The sequence below is a fragment of the Callithrix jacchus genome, chromosome 7, assembly GCF_049354715.1.
Source record: "Callithrix jacchus isolate 240 chromosome 7, calJac240_pri, whole genome shotgun sequence".
Classification (NCBI taxonomy): domain Eukaryota; kingdom Metazoa; phylum Chordata; class Mammalia; order Primates; family Cebidae; genus Callithrix; species Callithrix jacchus.
This window is the reverse complement of record NC_133508.1, coordinates 101,543,162-101,560,093: the sequence shown is the minus strand read 5'-3', so window position 1 is coordinate 101,560,093 and position 16,932 is coordinate 101,543,162. Positions and strand designations below refer to the sequence as shown.

Genomic DNA, 16,932 nt, shown 5'->3' with positions numbered 1-16,932 from the left:
AAATACCATTTAATCCAGCAATCCCATTACTGGGTATATATCCAAAAGATTATAAATCATTCTAATATAAAGACACATGCACATGCATGTTTATGGCAGCACTATTCACAATAGCAAAGACTTGGAACCAACTCAAATGTTTATCAATGATAGACTGGATAAAGAAAATGTGGCATATATACACCAAGGAATACTATGCAGGTGTAAAAAAGGATGAGTTCATGTCCTTTGCAGGGACATGGATGAAGCTGGAAACCATTGTTCCCAGCAAACTAACACAGGGACAGAAAACCAAACACCACATGTTCTCTCTCATAAGTGGGAGTTGAACAATGAGAATACATGGACACAGGGAGGGGAACATCACACACTGGGGTCTGTTGGGAGGTGGGAGGCTAGGGGAGGGATAGCATTAGGAGAAATACCTAATGTAGATGATGGGTTTATTGGTGCAGCAAACCACCATGGGACATATATGCCTATGTAACAAACCTGCACGTTCTACACATGTATCCCAGAACTTAAAGTATAATTTTTTAAAAATGCCAGGTAGTTTGTGTTATATATGATTGCTATTACTACTACTGCATTTCTAGCATATTTTGAAGATATAGGTGATGACTAGAAGTTGGTGAGGCTCAGGGGTCTGCACATATAAAGAAGACATGGATTCTGCCTCAGTGAGCTTACTTACTATCTGAAAGGTGAGAGAGCAATGGTGAGTAGCAGCTAAGAGAACACAGGACAATCACCTGTGAATATGGCAAACTTGTTTACTGAAGCCAATGTCCTTTACCCATGGTTAAAGGATCTGCTTGAAATAATAACTATTCTCTCTTCCATGAATAATTTACATAGTGACAAAAGACTACTAGATGTGACAAAATTATAATAGAAGAAGGTGAACACAAAGAGCAAATATTGAGGACATAGCAGTGTGGTGGAAAAAGCCATGATAGTTGACATTAACTGGATGAACATTGACTTTGTTCTTTGCGGAGTATATTTGTGAGACTTTGGGTAAATGAAATTCTCTTTGGACTTCAGCTTTCTAAAATAATGGTAACGGGAGGTAAGGGGGAAGTAGGGATGGTTAGTGGGTACCAACAAATAGAAAGAATGAATAAGACCTGGTATTTGGTAGCGCAACAGGGTGACTACAGTCATAATAATTCAATTATACATTGAAAAATAAAATCACATAGTGGGATTATTTGTAACACAATGGATAAATGCTTAAGGGGATGGATATCCCATTTTCCGTGATGTGATTATTATGCACTGCATGCATGATCAAAATATCTCATGTGCCCCACAAATATATACACCTACTATGAACCCACAAAAATTGCAAATTAAAACTTTAGAAAAACAATAAAAATTTTCAAATAAATTGATAACAAAAAGTTTTTACGGAGTGCTTCCTATGTGCCAAACATCATGAGAACCCTCAAGCTGCCTTATTAAATAGGTACTATTATTTTCCCTATTTTACATCTGAGAAAATGGAGACTCAGGGAGGTTAAGTAACTTGCCTAAAATCACGCAGCCAGCAAATATTTCTGCTGTCATGCAAGCAGCATGACTCCCAAATATGTGTTCATAATCCAAATAACATAAACTTGAAGATTTCTTTTCCTTAAAACGTCATGTTCTGAATGCAGTGAAAAAGCAATTGGCTCAATGATTTTAATAACAAGAATAGTTTTAGAAATTTTGTTGACCTAAACAAAAATGAGTCTAAACAGTGAAATATTCAAACCAGAGTCTTTTCTCCTGGTTTCTGTCCCCTCTGAACTTGGAACCATACTGCTGTCAGGATGGGATCTCAGCATGGGTAACTTTGCCTTCAGGTACTTTAAACAATGATTTTTGCTAATTATGTTCATCTGGAGTCTCCTAGGCACTAAATTCCTCCCACAGGAAAAATTTACTTTCTTCTTAAGGTTATTGAATTATTCGGTAGTTCCCTGGCACAAAACTTTATGCAATGATACCCAGGTGACTTTCACAGTCACGTCTTGTTGTTATTTAGACCATCATTAATAGAATTTTTCTTCCTAGAGAGTATTTTAATAATCCTTATAAAAGTCCCATTGAGTAGATATTATTAATATTGTCTCTATTTTCAACTGAGCCCCAGGGAGGCTGATTAACAAAGACGACTGAGGTTACAGCTGCTCCCTAAGGAAATTTGCATTTCTGGAAGATAGTTAAGAGTTGCCTCTAGGCTTTCAGTCATGCCAACTGCTTTATCTAACCTCCTCCTACTATGACCCCTCCCCACTGCTGTCTGTATTAAAGGACAGAGGAAGTGCAGGTTTATCTGTGATGTCCTATTTGATAGCTTTTCCAGAAATATGAAGGAAGTAGATAGGTGATGTAAACTCTCACATACACCTGCATGCACATACAAGAACAAAAGGACCATTGAGTGAGGGAGTGGGGAAAGAGAGTTAAGAATTTACTGAGAAAAAATATACTTCAAACTCTTTGACATCTCATAGACAAAATAGGCAGTTGATTAAAATAACATTCATTTCAACCAACTGATCTGGACTTTTTGTAGACAGCTGAAGTCTCATGAAAACATAAAATGAGTTTGCTGCACTTTTAAAAGTCTCTATCAAACTTCCTTCAGGCGCTAGGCTCAGGATAGTGATTGGAATAACTGGTTTTGAATGTAGCTGCTGCTGAACAAATGAATGGTGGGAGCTGGAAAGTTACTGCAGGACAACCAGCTCTTTCTGCAAAACCACACAGCAATGCACAAAGCCATAATGGCAAACATTGCGTACATCTGAGAAGAAGGTATAAACTAGCATGTTATGGGGAAATAAAGGAGGCTTGGGAGAGGGAGGAGGGTTGGAGATTAAAAGAACTCCAGGGATGGAGGCAGAACCCTAAAAGAAACCAAAGAAAAAATAAAAGCAAATTCTAAACAGCTCCCCTTACAAATGACTTTCATATGCATGGTAAGAAGTGAACTAAAAGAAAACAAAACCAAGAGATATAATAGATACATTATGTAACAAGGATTACTAAGGAGGGGCTAAAACCAGAAACAGACTTGGAATAATTTGGATATGGAAAGTTTATGCAAGAGCTAGACACAACAGGCTAGGAGGAATTATGCCAACATGGGTCAAGGCGGATATTGTGTCTGAAGGGAGAAAGAATGTCACATAATAAATAAGTTGGCAGTGGGACAAAATATGTTTGGATGGATATAGAAGATAAAAGGAACATAAGACTAATAGGAAATTATTATAGACCATCTGGGTCAGATAAAAAGGCAGTTCAGAATGTTGATGCAGATAAGGATGCCCAAGAAAAATACAGTATGGTCTGGGATAGTGATATTCCTTTTATATTACAGCAAAGTGATATACTGGTTACATTTCTGGAGAAGACAATGGAATCAATTACAGTCCAGCTTTGCAAATCTTTTGGAGACCAGAAACCTAGAAAATGGCTAACAGAGAAGGACCCAGAACGGTTCAGGGCAGGCTGTCACCAGTCAGACATCTCTTCCTTTGAAACATTCAGTTGCACTTGAGAAGACTTGATGATCTCACTCTTCCTGTCACACTACCACCCTGGTGACCTGCTGCAATGTGACGGTCTCTATTGACTCCACCCTCATCATCTCACAGACTTCTTCCTGCTCCAGCCCCTCTTGCTCCTACTCCCTTCTTCAAGTCTAGCTCTTAAATTCACACAGTGAATTTAAAAACATAATTGGCCTACCTACCCCAACATCCTCTGGCCATTTGCCTGGTCACAGGGCTTTGGCCTGGAGGTTGTAGCCAGGCAGCCTTGGAAAATGGGAACCAAAAAGAGACAACAGCTGAGATCTTGGCTCACTCTCCCTGGACCCTCGAACTGCAGTAACAATGACAGCAGCGTCAAGCAAATTGTATTGTTTTTTGTGTGCCGTGACAACCTTATTGACTTCCAGACAACATGGCCAGAATGTTGAGAACTTTTAACAGCAGGGCTGCTAGAGGCATACCTTGGAGATACTTCCAGTTTGGTTTCAGAACACCGCAGGAAAGCGAATATTGCAATAAAGTGAGTCGTAAGAATTTTTGGTTTCCCAGTGCATATAAAAGTTATGTTTACATAATACTGTAGTATATTAAGTGGGAAATAGCATTATGTCTAAAAAATATCTATATCCTTTAATTTTAAAATACTTTATTGCTAAAAAATGCTACTGACCATCTGAGCCTTCAGTGAGTTCTGGCCGAGGGTCTTGCCTTGATGTTGATGGCTGTTAAATAATCAGGGTTGTGGTAGCTGAAGGTTGGGGTAACTGTGACAATTTATTAAAATAATACAGCAAGTCTGGATGTGGTGGCTCACACCTGTAATCCCAGAACTTTAGGAGGCTGAGGTGGGTGGATCACATGGTCAGGAGTTCAAGACCAACCTGATCAGCATGGTGAAACCCCATCTCTACTAAAAACACAAAAATTAGCCGGGCGTGGTGGCACGCGCCTGTAATCCCAGTTACTCAGGAGGCTGTGGCAAGAGAATCACTTGAACCCAGGAGGTGGAGGTTGCAGTGAGCCAAGATTGTGCCACTGTACTCCAGCCTGGGCAACAGAGCAAGACTCTATTTCAAAAAAATAAATACAGCAATTCAGTTTGCTGCATCAAATGACTTTTTCTTTCATTAAAAAATTTCTCTGTAACATGTGTTGCTGTTTGATAGCATTTTACCCTCAGTGTAACTTCTATCAAAATTGGAGTCAGTCCTCTTAAACCCTATGACTGCTTTATCAACTAAGTTTATGTAATATTCAAAATTCCTTGTCATTTCACCAATGTTTATAGCATCTTCATCAGGAGTAGATTCCATTTCAAGAAACCACTTTCTTTGCTCATCCATAAGGAGCAACTCCTCATCTGTTCAAGTTTTTTTTTTTTTTTTTTTTTTGAGACAGAGTCTCACTCTGTCGCCCACGCTGGAGTGCAGTGGCACGAACTCAGCTCACTGAAACCTCCATCTCCTAGCTCAAGCAATTATCCTGCCTCAGCCTCCTGAGTAGCTGGAATTACAGGTGCCTGCCACTACAGTCAGCTAATTTTTTTTTTTTTTTTTGTATTTTTAGTAGAGACAGGATTTCACCATGTATACCAGGCTGGTCTTGAACTCCTGACCTCAGGTGATCTGCCCACCTTGGCCTCCCAAAGTCCTGGGATTACAGGCATGAGCAAGTTTTATCATGAGATTGCAACAGTTCAGTCCGATCTTCGAACTCTACTTATACTTCTATTTCTTTTGCTATGGTCACCACATCTACAATGACTTCCTCCACTGAAGTCCTGAGCCTCTCAAAGTCATCCGTGAGGGATGGAATCAGCTTCTTCCAAATTCCTGCTAATGTTCACATTTTGACCTCCTCCCATAAATCCTGAATGTTCTTAATGGCATCAAGAATGGTGAATCCCCAGGAAATACTATATAGCCCTAAAAAAGAACAAGGTCATGCTCTTTGCAGGGACATGGATGGAGTTGGAAGCCATTATCCTTAGCAAACTAACATAGGAACAGAAAACCAAACACTGCATGTTCTAACTAATAAATGGGAGCTGAATGATGAGAACACATGGTGGGGTACAACACACATGGGGCCCATTAGGGTGGGGGAGGGAGAGCATCAGGAAGGATAGCTAGTGGATGCTGGTCTTAATACCTAGGTGATGGAATAATCTGTGTAGCAAACCACCATGGCACATGTTTACCTATATAACAAATCTGCACATCCTGCTCATTACCCCTGAACTTAACATAAAAGTTGAAGATAAAAAAAAAGAAGAAGTAAGGAACTCCCATAGCCGGCTACATACAGACCAAATGTGTCAGGGGCAGCTCTGCACAGATGGGCGTGTGCATTAGAGACAAAAAGTATTCTGAAAATGACCCCCTATGGTAATTAGCTATTTAAGGTTCATGCATATGGACTATATATCATTGATGTATTTAAATTACGGCATGGAGGCAATGCACAAGTGTACAAGGACCAAAGTAATGAAGCAATCCATTTACCAATCAAAAGGCAGACACTGGCTAGAGATTAGGCAGCTAGGGAAGAGAAGACAAAAAAACATATAAAAAGACCCAAAGCTACACCAGTCTGGGGCTGATCTCATTTCGCAGAGGTCTGTTCACAGTTCCCTCTCCCCTTTGAGAGTATAATACTGTGTGTAATAAACTTTCGCTGGTTTGGAAAAAAAAAAAAAAGAATGGCAAATCCTTTGGTTTTAACTTACTTTGTCCAAGTCCATCAGAGGAATCACCATAACAGCTACAACCTTATGAAGTGAATTTCTTAAATAATAAGACTTGCAAGTAAAAAGTACTTCTTGGTCTATGGGCTGCAGAATGCATGTTGTGTTAGTGGGCATAAAAACATTAAGCTAGGCACAGTGGCTCATGCCTGTAATCTCAGCACTTTGGAAGGCTGAGGCAGGTGGATCACCTGAGGTCAGGAGTTTGAGGCCTACTTAGCCAACCTTTTTGGCAAAACACTGTCTCTACTAAAGATACAAAAATTAGCCAGGTGTGGTAGCATGCATCTGAAATCCCAGCTACTTGGGAAGCTGAGGCAAGAGGATTGGTTGAACCTGGGAGGTGGAGGTTGCAGTGAGCTGAGATTGCACAGTTACATTCCTGCCTGGGTAACAGAGTGAGACTCTGTCTCCAAAAAAACAAAAACAGCATTAATCTTCTTGCATATCTCCATCAGAACTCCAGGCTGACCAGGTGCATTGCCAATGATCAGTAATATTTTGAAATAAATCTTTTCTCTTTTTAGCTGTAGGTCTCAACAGTGGGCTTAAAATATTCATTAAACCATACCATAAACAGATGTGCTGTCACCCAGGCTTTGCTGTTCCATTTCTGGAGCACAGGCACAGTAGATTTAGCATAATTCTGAAGGGTGCTAGGATTTTCAGAATGGCAAATGATCATGGACTTCCATTTAAAGTCATCAGCTGCATTAGCCTCTAACAAGAGAGTCAGCCTGTCCTTTGAAGCTGTGAAGCCAGGCATGGACTTTTTCTCTTTAGCTATGAAAATACTAGATGGCATCTTTCAATAGAAGACTGCTTTACCTACGTTGAAAATCTGTTGTTAGTGTTATAGCTCTTTTAAATTTGTCTAGCAGGTTTTCTGGTGTTCACCCAAAAACCTCCATGGGGTGGGGGCGGAGAGGAAAATCTATTTAGTGTAGCCACCTTCATCAATGACCTTAGCTAGATCTTCCAGATAACTTGTTGTAGTTTTTACGCTAGCACTTGTGACTTCACCTTTTCTATTATGGAGGTAGCTTCTTTCCTCTAACCTCATGAACCAACCTCTGCTAGCTTCAAACTCCTTCTGCAGCTTCCTCACCTCTCTCAGCTTTCATAGAATTGAAGAGAGTTAGGCCCTTGCTCTGGATTAGGCTTTGGCTTAAGGGAATGTTGTGGCTGATTTGATCTTCTACCCAGACCATGCAAACTTTCTCTATATCAGCAATTATGCTGTTTCTCTTTTATATCATTCATGTGTTCACTGGAGTAGCACTTTCAATTTCCTTCAAGATCGTTTTCTTTGCATTCACAACTTGGCTGCAAGAGGCCTAGCTTTCAGGCCATCTCAGCTTTTGACGTGCCTTTCCGACAAAGCTTAATCATTTCCAGTTTTTGATTTAAAATGAGAGATGAGGCCAGGCATGGTGGTTCATGCCTATAATCCCAGCACTTTAGGAGGCCAAAGCAGGTGGATCACTTGAGGTCAGGAGTTTGAGACCAGCCTGGCAAACATGGTGAAATCATCCCTGCTAAAAATACAAAAAAGTAGCCGAGCGTGGTGACCAGTGCCAGCTACACAGGAGGCTGAGGCAGGAGAATTGCTTGAACTGGGGAGGCGGAGTTTGCAGTGAACTGAGGTCATGCCATTGTACTCCAGCTTGGGTGACAGAGTGAGACTCTGTCTCCAAAAAATAAATAAATAAATAAAATGAGAGATATGTGACTCTTTCACTTGAATGCTTAGAGGCCATTGTAGGTTGTTAATTGGCTTAATTTCAACATTGTTGTGTCTTAGGTAATAGAGAAGCCTGAGGAAAGGAGGAAAGAGGGGGAAGTTGGTCGGCAGATGAGTCAGAACCTACCAGGCATTTGATCAGTTGAGTTTACCATCTTACATGGGTGTGGTCCATGCTGGCCCATACAATTACAACATAAACATCAGAGATCACTGATCACAGATCACTATAACAGATATAATAATAATGTGTAAGTTTGAAACATTGTAAGAATTGCCAAAATATGACACACAGACATGAAGTCAGCACATGTTGTTGGAAAAATGGTGCCAACAGGCCCGCTCAACACAGCATTGCCACAAACCTTTATTTTTGTTTTTTTTTTTCTGTTTTGTTTTTTTGAGACAGAGTTTTGCTCTTATTGCTCAGGCTGGAGTGCAATGGCATAATCTCAGCTCACCACAACCTCCACCTCCTGGGTTTAAGTGATTGCCAAGTAGCTGGGATTACAGGTGTGCTCCACATACCTGGCTAATTTTTTTGTATTTTTAGTAGAAACAGGGTTTCTCCGTGTTATTCAGGCTGGTCTCGAACACCCGACCTCAGGTGATCCGCCTGCTTTGGTCTCCCAAAGTGCTGGGATTACAGGCGTGAACCACCATGCTGGCCTCTTTACAAACCCTTAATTTGTAAAGAAATGCAGTATCTGTGAAGTACAATACAAAGACATGCAATAAAGCAGAGCACAATTAATATTGTGTGCCTGTGGGTTCTCACTTCATTTTACCTTCTCATCTGGGTTCAGAGCTCTCTTCTCCCGGTGCATGTATCATTGTTGTGTTATAGATGGATAGGACTGCATCCCACTCTGGATTTCAACTTCCCGAGGATTGGGATTGAGTTGCTTGTAGCCCTCTTGCCAGAGATTAGCATCCTGTCTAGTAATTATGCATGTTCAGTTGTGATATAGAATGAATAGAATAATAGGGAGTAACTGGAAGGAATCAAGTTTTAAATATAAGATCTCTGTTATACTGGCAATAGGGGAGATAATTTGCCAAAAAGGCTGGTTGAGTGGAAGTGAATGGGAAGACATGGCACCTATCTAGTATCCTTCAATTCAATCTGGAATTCCCTCCTTGGTCTACATGAAGACCAGCCCCAGGCATGCTGTTCTGATCCAAGAGTTAAAATATAGCCTATGAAGATTTGAAAGATAAGTGATTCCAGCATGGATGCCCCTTGTGTATTTTTCTCATCACTTCTATGAGAATGTCAAGTTTCCTGGGAATCAACTCCTCTGGGCTCCTAAATAGCATCCTGTAGAATATTTATGTCCTAAAAAAAGAAAAATAGAGTGAACCAGCCTGAGCAACATGGCAAAACTCCTTCTCTACAAAAAATACAAAAATTAGTTGGGCATGGTGGTGCATATCTGTAGTCCCAGCCACTCAGGAGGCTGAGGTGAGAGGATTGCTTGAGCCCAGAAGTTTGAGGTTGCAGTGAGACTGCACTCCAGTCTGGATGACAGAGCCAGATCCTTTCTCAAAAATAAACTTCTTATGGAACCAAAAGAGAGCCCGCATAGCCAAGTCAATTCTAAGCAAAAAGAACAAAGCTGGAGGCATCACACTACCAGGCTTCAAACTATACTACAAGGCTACAGTAATCAAAACAGCATGGTACTGGTACCAAAACAGAGATATAGACTAATGGAACAGAACAGAGGCCTTGGAGGCAACGCCACACATCTACAACCATCTGATCTTTGGCAAACCTCACAAAAACAAGCAATGGGGAAAGGAGTCCCTGTTTAATAAACGGTATTGGGAAAACTGGCTAGCCATGTGCAGAAAGCAGAAACTGGACTCCTTCCTGACACCTTACACTAAAATTAACTCCAGATGGATTAGAGACATAAACATAAGACCTAACACCATAAAAACTCTAGAAGAAAACCTAGGCAAAACCATTCAGGACATAGGAGTAGGCAAGGACTTCATGACCAAAACACCAAAAGCATTGGCAACAAAAGCCAAAATAGACAAATGGGATCTAATTAAACTCCACAGCTTCTGCACAGCAAAAGAAACAGTCATTAGAGTGAATTGGCAACCAACAGAATGGGAAAAATTTTTTGCAATCTACCCATCTGACAAAGGGCTAATATCCAGAATCTACAAAGAACTAAAACAGATTTACAAGAAAAAACAAATAAGCCCATTCAAAAGTGGGCAAAGGATATGAACAGACACTTTTTTTTTTTTTTTTTTTTTGTGGCTGCTGGGAGTTTATTTTCCACTTGGTGCCAGGTGCACAGTTCCAGGCGTCAGGAAAGCTGCTCAGGGCTGGGGTGGGCTGGGCGGTGGAGAGCCGGGCCCTCACTCCTTTTTGGTGTCTGCTGTGTGGATGTGGAGGTCTGCTGACTGCAGCCGCCTAGTCTACGGGAGGTGGGGGTAGGGGGGCGGGAGGGGGTCTGGTGGCCTAGCGCCTCTGCAGGCTTGGAGCTGGTGGTCATAGCCCAGGTCAGGACGGCGGCCCAGCGCGGGCTGTGCTGGGCTGACCACTGGGCTGCTTCCTCAGGGCGCCCTGAGCCAGGCCACAGGTGGTCACACTGCGGGAGGCCTGGGGGGGTTCCGGGTACTCTGCAGACTCCAGCACCATGGCCATGAACGGGAGGGTGGACTTCCCGAAAAAGAAGCTGGCCCACCAGTGACCCGGGTCAGCCTTGGGGATACCTGGGGGGTGGGGAATGGCTTCCGCGGGGCACTCGGTACTACTGCAGGAGCTGTTGCTGGAAGTGGAACCCAGGCGGCGCCGGTAGTAGTTGTGGGTGGCCACGAGCGAGCCGCTGGAGGGGATGGCCGCCATGCTCTGGCTTGCGGGCTGGTGGGACCTGGGCGGCGACCCCTCCGGGCCTCGGCGCACGATCACGGGTGGCGCGGACGGAGGCGCTAGGCCACGGAACCCATTTGCAGAGGAGACCGCGGAAGGCCGCTCCACGACCGAGATGGGCACGCGCCATGAACAGACACTTTACAAAAGAAGACATATATGAGGCCAACAAACATGAAAAAATGCGGATCATCACTGGTCATTAGAGAAATGCAAATCACAACTACATTGAGATACCATCTCACACCAGTTAGAATGGCAATCATTAAAAAATTGGGAGACAACAGATGCTGGAGAGAATGAGTAGAAATAGGAACACTTTTACACTGTTGGTGGGAGTGTAAATTAATTCAACCATTGTGGAAGACAGTGTGGCGATTCCTTGAGGACCCAGAAATAGAAATTCCGTTTGACCCAGGAATCCCATTACTGGGTATATACCCAAATGTTTATAAATCATTCTTCAGTAAGGACACATGCACACGAATGTTCATTGCAGCACTGTTTACAATAGCAAAGACCTGGAACCAACCCAAATGCCCATCGATGATAGACTAGATAGAGAAAATGTGGCACATATACACCATGGAATACTATGCAACCATAAAAATGATGAGTTTGTTTCCTTTGTAGGGACATGGATGAACCTGGAAACCATCATTCTCAGCAAACTGACACAAGAACACAAAATCAAACACTGCATGTTCTCACTCATAGGCAGGTGTTGAACAATAAGAACACATGGACAAAGGGAGGGGAGCATCACACACTGGGGTCTGTTGGGGGGAAATAGGGGAGGGATGGTGGGGGGTGGGGTGGTGGGGAGAGATAGCATGGGGAGAAATGCCAGATATAGGTGATGGGGAGGAAGGCAGCAAATCACACTGCCATGTGTGTACCTATGCAACTATCTTGCATGTTCTTCACATGTACCCCAAAACCTAAATGCAATTAAAAAAATAATAATACATAAAATAGAATGAATGTATTGCAATGATCTCAGCCTCATTAATAACATGTTCTAGCTTAGTAGTTTCCAAACAGCTATATTAGAATAATTTAGTGAATTAAAAAAAACATAAAACAAAACACAGATTCCTGGTTCCAACCCTGGCCTTATGAAGTCAAGCTTTTTCTGTCGTATGAAGGAATCTACATTTTAAATCATTAGGTGTTTCAAAGCATACTTTGATTTAGGAACTACTTCTTTGATAAAATTAATTTCTTAAACAAATAAAGGGCCACTTATTTGGTTTATGAATGTCCACAGTAAACTTCTTTACTATTTTTTAGAGACAATAAATGTCACAGACGACAGGCAGAGTTAGTAACCAATTAGTAACTACAGTTCTTTTAAATGATAATTTTTTCTCTTATATGGGCAATTACCAAATACAATTCATTACTTTTCAGCTGCATCTCCATTTATTCTGTATGGTAAGAATGATCTATTAGTTTGTCTTTCAATAGTGCTTATTAGTGGGTAGGATACATATAGGTCAGTGTGCTGAACAAATTACCCTCAGAAGCAATTGTCAGTTCTTTATGTTCTTGCTTAAGGAACTGTTGGATATGACTGGATGGTGATTGAGGGAAGTGAAATAGAGGTGAGAAGGAGCTTTCTTAAGATTCCAGAAAATTCATAAAGGAGGAGAATATGGACTGTTTTGAAGTTGGTTCCAACAAATCATTTGCCTGCAGTTGAAAGGCCTTTGCTATATTTTTGTGAGTAAATAACTGTGATTCGGAAAGGGAGACAGTAAAAAAGACTTTAAACAAGTTTCCTGTTTCTTCTGGGAGATGTTATGCAGCCATAATTTAAGGTAAAACACAGTGTGTGATGGCAGAAGTAAAATCAAAAGTGTTCTAAAAAGTAAAATTACTTTAGAACTATGCTAACAAGACTAATAACCTGTTATCAGAGAGTAAAATACATTATAAAATTATAGTAAATGTTTGTGGTATCGGTACAAAAATTAGATGGATAGAACAGAAAGAAGGAGTCCATAAAGAGCCTATTCTACACAATCATTTAATAATATAAGAGATCAATTTAATCAGTGGTGAAAGGACAGTTTATTCAACAAATAGTTATTAAAACATCACAGAGCAGATTTAGATAGAAATGAGTTAGATTTTTCTGTCATATCATCACTAAGATCTAATTATTAAAAATGATTATACTCAATGTTAGCAAGATTATAGTGAGATACTCTCTTATTTGGGGATACAAATTAACATCTCTGGAAACAATTTTGTAATATGAATTAATAGATTTTAAAATATTCATAATCTTTTGATTTAATAGTTTCACTTACACACATACATGTATGTGTATGTATATCTACATACCTGCATGTGTACATATATATATATATATACACACATATCCCAAAGATTGTGGCATTTCAGTTAAAATTTATTTATAAAATGGTCACTACAGTGTTATGTAATGGTAATGAAATTAGAAAATTAGTGGTTGATTAGGAGAATAATTAAGTAAATCGTATTATTTTAATGCAGTGGAACAGAATATATCTGTTAAAATTTATCTGTCAGCAGTGTCGTTATTGATACATTCATTAGTGTAAATTAGTTCAATGTTCAATGAAAAAGGTAGAATACTATTACCTGAATATTTACAACACATAGAAAACCAACCAGCTGAAAATATGTATTCCAAAATGTTCATCTTGTTATTTCGGAATTATGGGATTATGGGTGTGCTCCCTCCTCTTTCAAATTTTCTGCAGTGTACATTTTAGAATAGTTTCTTGACATTCACAGTAACATATCCGAAACAGTTGCTAATCTTCCATATGGAAATACTTTCACTTTCTCAGACTTTCGTTCTCTTTACTGCCATCATCAGCCCTATCAGTTGGCTTTCTTCTCACACAGAATATTTTTGTTATATTCTTAGAGTTACTGTATACTCGGTAATGAGAACAACAGAGCCACACTGAGCTCGGCTTCTGGTCTGGCAGTCCGCTGGCAGTAATAGCAATAGAGAACAAACACTTGCCTTTCTAAAAGTCCCCTTCTAAGACACTCAAATAATAACAGTAATAATAAAGAATTATTTGATATGGACAACTGACATTCTCTGATTCTCTGATTAAGAGTGAATGCATGTATCTTAAGAAAATATTGCTTTTTTTTTAAAATCAAAGGTAACCTAATGTTGGCCAAGCAAGACCTACAAACCAGATTGTATCCTCTAAGCCCTTCCTACAGGGAAATGTGGGAGCCACTCCTCTGCCAGCCTCACTCATCAATAAACCATTTTGGTTTTGCACCATCTCCAAGGTACTCATGATCAAAATTATCAACTACCAGGTCATAGAACTTGGATTTTTTTTCTTTAGTAATTAAACTGAGGAACAATAAGTTATTATGCCAAAGTCTATGTTAAAATTCAAGGGTAAGGCAAAGAAAGAAGAAGTTAATTTGATGTGGGGTGGTGCAAGTATGACTGTCATTAAGTATTCACAGTTGCAAATGCAATTTTCTTTATTTCTCTATGACTAAAAGTAGCTATATCCTCAGTCTTCCACAGCCTCAGCCCCACAAATTCTTAATCTGATAACAAAACTTTTAAAATCATCAACAGAAGCTGGATGAGTTTTCTATTATTATATAAAAAATTACCACTGTAGAAAAGCCAGAACTCGTATGCACATTGTGGGAATACAAAATTGTGCAGTTACTATGGAAAACAGTATGAAGTTTTCTCAAAAAAAGAAAATTGAAAATAGAACTACCATGTGATCCAGTAATCCCACTCTAGGCATTTATTTGAAAGAACTTAAATCAGGATCTTGAAGAGATATCCATGTTCATTGAAACACTATTCACAATAGCCAAAGTAGAAACAACCTAAAAGTCCATTGATGTCTGAATGCATAAAGAATATGTGATATAGGCCAGTTATGGTGGCTCCTGCCTGTAATCCCAGCACTTCAGGAGGCTGAGGTGGGAGTTCAAGACTAGCCTGACCAACATGGAGAAACCCTGTCTCTACTAAAAATACAAAATGAGCCAGGTGTGGTGGCACATGTCTGTAATCCCAGCGATTCGGGAGGCTGAGGCAGGAGAATTGCTTGAGCCCAGGAAGTGAAGGTTGCAGTGAGTCAAGATTGCATCATTGCACTCCAGCCTGGACAACAAGTACGAAACTCCATCTCAAAAACAAACAACAAAAGAATATATTATATATATATATATATATTATATATATGCAAGAGAATATTATTTGACCTTAAGTAGGAAGAATATCACGCAACATGCAACAACATGGATGAGCCTTGAGGACATTTTGATGAGTGAAATAAGTCAGTCACAGAAAGACAAATATTACATGATTCTACTTATATGAGGCATCTAAAATAGCTAAACTCATAGAAGCAGAGTAGAATGATGGTTTCCAGGGGCTGAGGGAGGGCAAAATGGGGAGTTTCAATTTAATGAGTATGAAGTCTCAGTTACATAAGATGAATGTGTTCTAGTGATCTGCTGTACAGCATTGTGCCTATACTTACAATACTGTATTATATTAAAAACATGTTGACAATAGGTTTTGTCTTAATTGCCCTAATCACAATAAAATAAAAATTTAAAAATTATCACAAATGTAACAGCTTAAAATACCACACACTTATTATCTCATGGTCTGGGGCAGGAATGTGAGCATGATTGAGCTGGGTTCTCAGCAAGGCTGCAGGATTGCTGAGTGTGTTGGCAAGTGCTGGGCTCATCCGGAGGCTCATTTGACATTGAATCTACTGCTGGTGAATTCATTTTCATGTAGTTGTAAGACAGAGCACTGGCTTCTTGCCGCCTGTCACTCTCAGCTCCTAGGGATCACCTAGGCAAGTTCCTTGCCATTTTTATAAGCTCCCTCCATAAGCTATCTTAGAACACAGCATCTTACTTCTTCAAAGTCAGGAAGTGAACAAGAGTGAGATTATTAGCAAGATGGGGTCTTACGTAAGTAGCATAATCACAGGAGTGCCATCCTATTGCCTTGACATATTTTACTGGTTAGAAGCAAGTCACAGGTCTCACCCACACTCAAGGTGAGGGGATTATACAAAGGCATGAATACCAGGAGTTGGGGATTATGGGGGCTATGTTAAGCCTGTTCAACATACAAGGTAACTCGGTCATGCATTTCAACCAATCTATCTGTTAACTCTTCAGCCAAATTCAGATTTCCTTTCTATTCTCACATTATTTTATATAAACAATGTTACAAATTAGATTGTGTCCCTCCAAAAATCATATGTTGAAGTCCTAATACCCAATACCTCAGAATGTGACCTTATTTGGATATAGATTCTTTATTTATTTATTTTTATTTATTGTTTTTAAAGACAGGCTCTCACTCTGTTGCCCAGAGTGTAGTGGTATAATCACGGCTCACTGCAGCCTCGAACTTCTGGACTCAAGTGATCCTCGCACCTCAGGCTCCCAAGTGCTAGGGCTGCAGATATGAGCTACCATACCCTGCCAATCTGTTTAATTTATGTAGAGATGGGGGTTTTGCAATGTTGCTCATGCTGGTCTCAAACTCCTGCCTTTGGGGATCTTTCTGCCTCAGCCTCCCAAAGCACTGGGATTACAAGTGTGAGCCAATGCACAAAGCTGAGCTAGATTCTTTATAGAGGTAATCAAGTTAAAATGAAGCCCCTGGGGTGAGCCTTGTACAGTATGATTGATGTTCTTATAAAAAGGGCAAATTTGGTGACAGATATGCACACCAGAGAACACCATGCTAAAATGAAGGCAGAGGTAATGCTTTTGCAAGACAAGGAGTGCCAAAGATTGCAGCAAATCACCAGAAGCTAGGGCAGAGGAATGGGAACAGATTTTCCCTTATGGCTTTCAGAAGATACCAACCCTACAGGCAAATTGATCCCAGCCTTCTGACTTCCAGATCCGTGAGACAATACATTTATCTTGTTTAAGCCACCAGGTTTCGGTGCTTTGT

The 16,932-nt window shown here is 40.3% G+C and overlaps 1 non-coding gene and 1 pseudogene across 2 annotated transcripts; one reads left to right on the top strand and one right to left on the bottom strand.

Moving 5' to 3' along the window:
- The first annotated feature begins 7,148 nt into the window (after positions 1-7,148).
- On the top strand, positions 7,149-7,209 carry LOC118143438 (U7 small nuclear RNA). The gene has a single exon (XR_004727654.1). It is a non-coding gene; the product is annotated as a U7 small nuclear RNA (small nuclear RNA).
- Positions 7,210-10,303: 3,094 nt separating this feature from the next.
- On the bottom strand, positions 10,304-11,068 carry LOC118142968 (pancreatic progenitor cell differentiation and proliferation factor pseudogene; annotated as a pseudogene). Its single transcript, XR_013520508.1, has one exon. The product of XR_013520508.1 is annotated as a pancreatic progenitor cell differentiation and proliferation factor pseudogene (transcript).
- Positions 11,069-16,932: the final 5,864 nt, after the last annotated feature.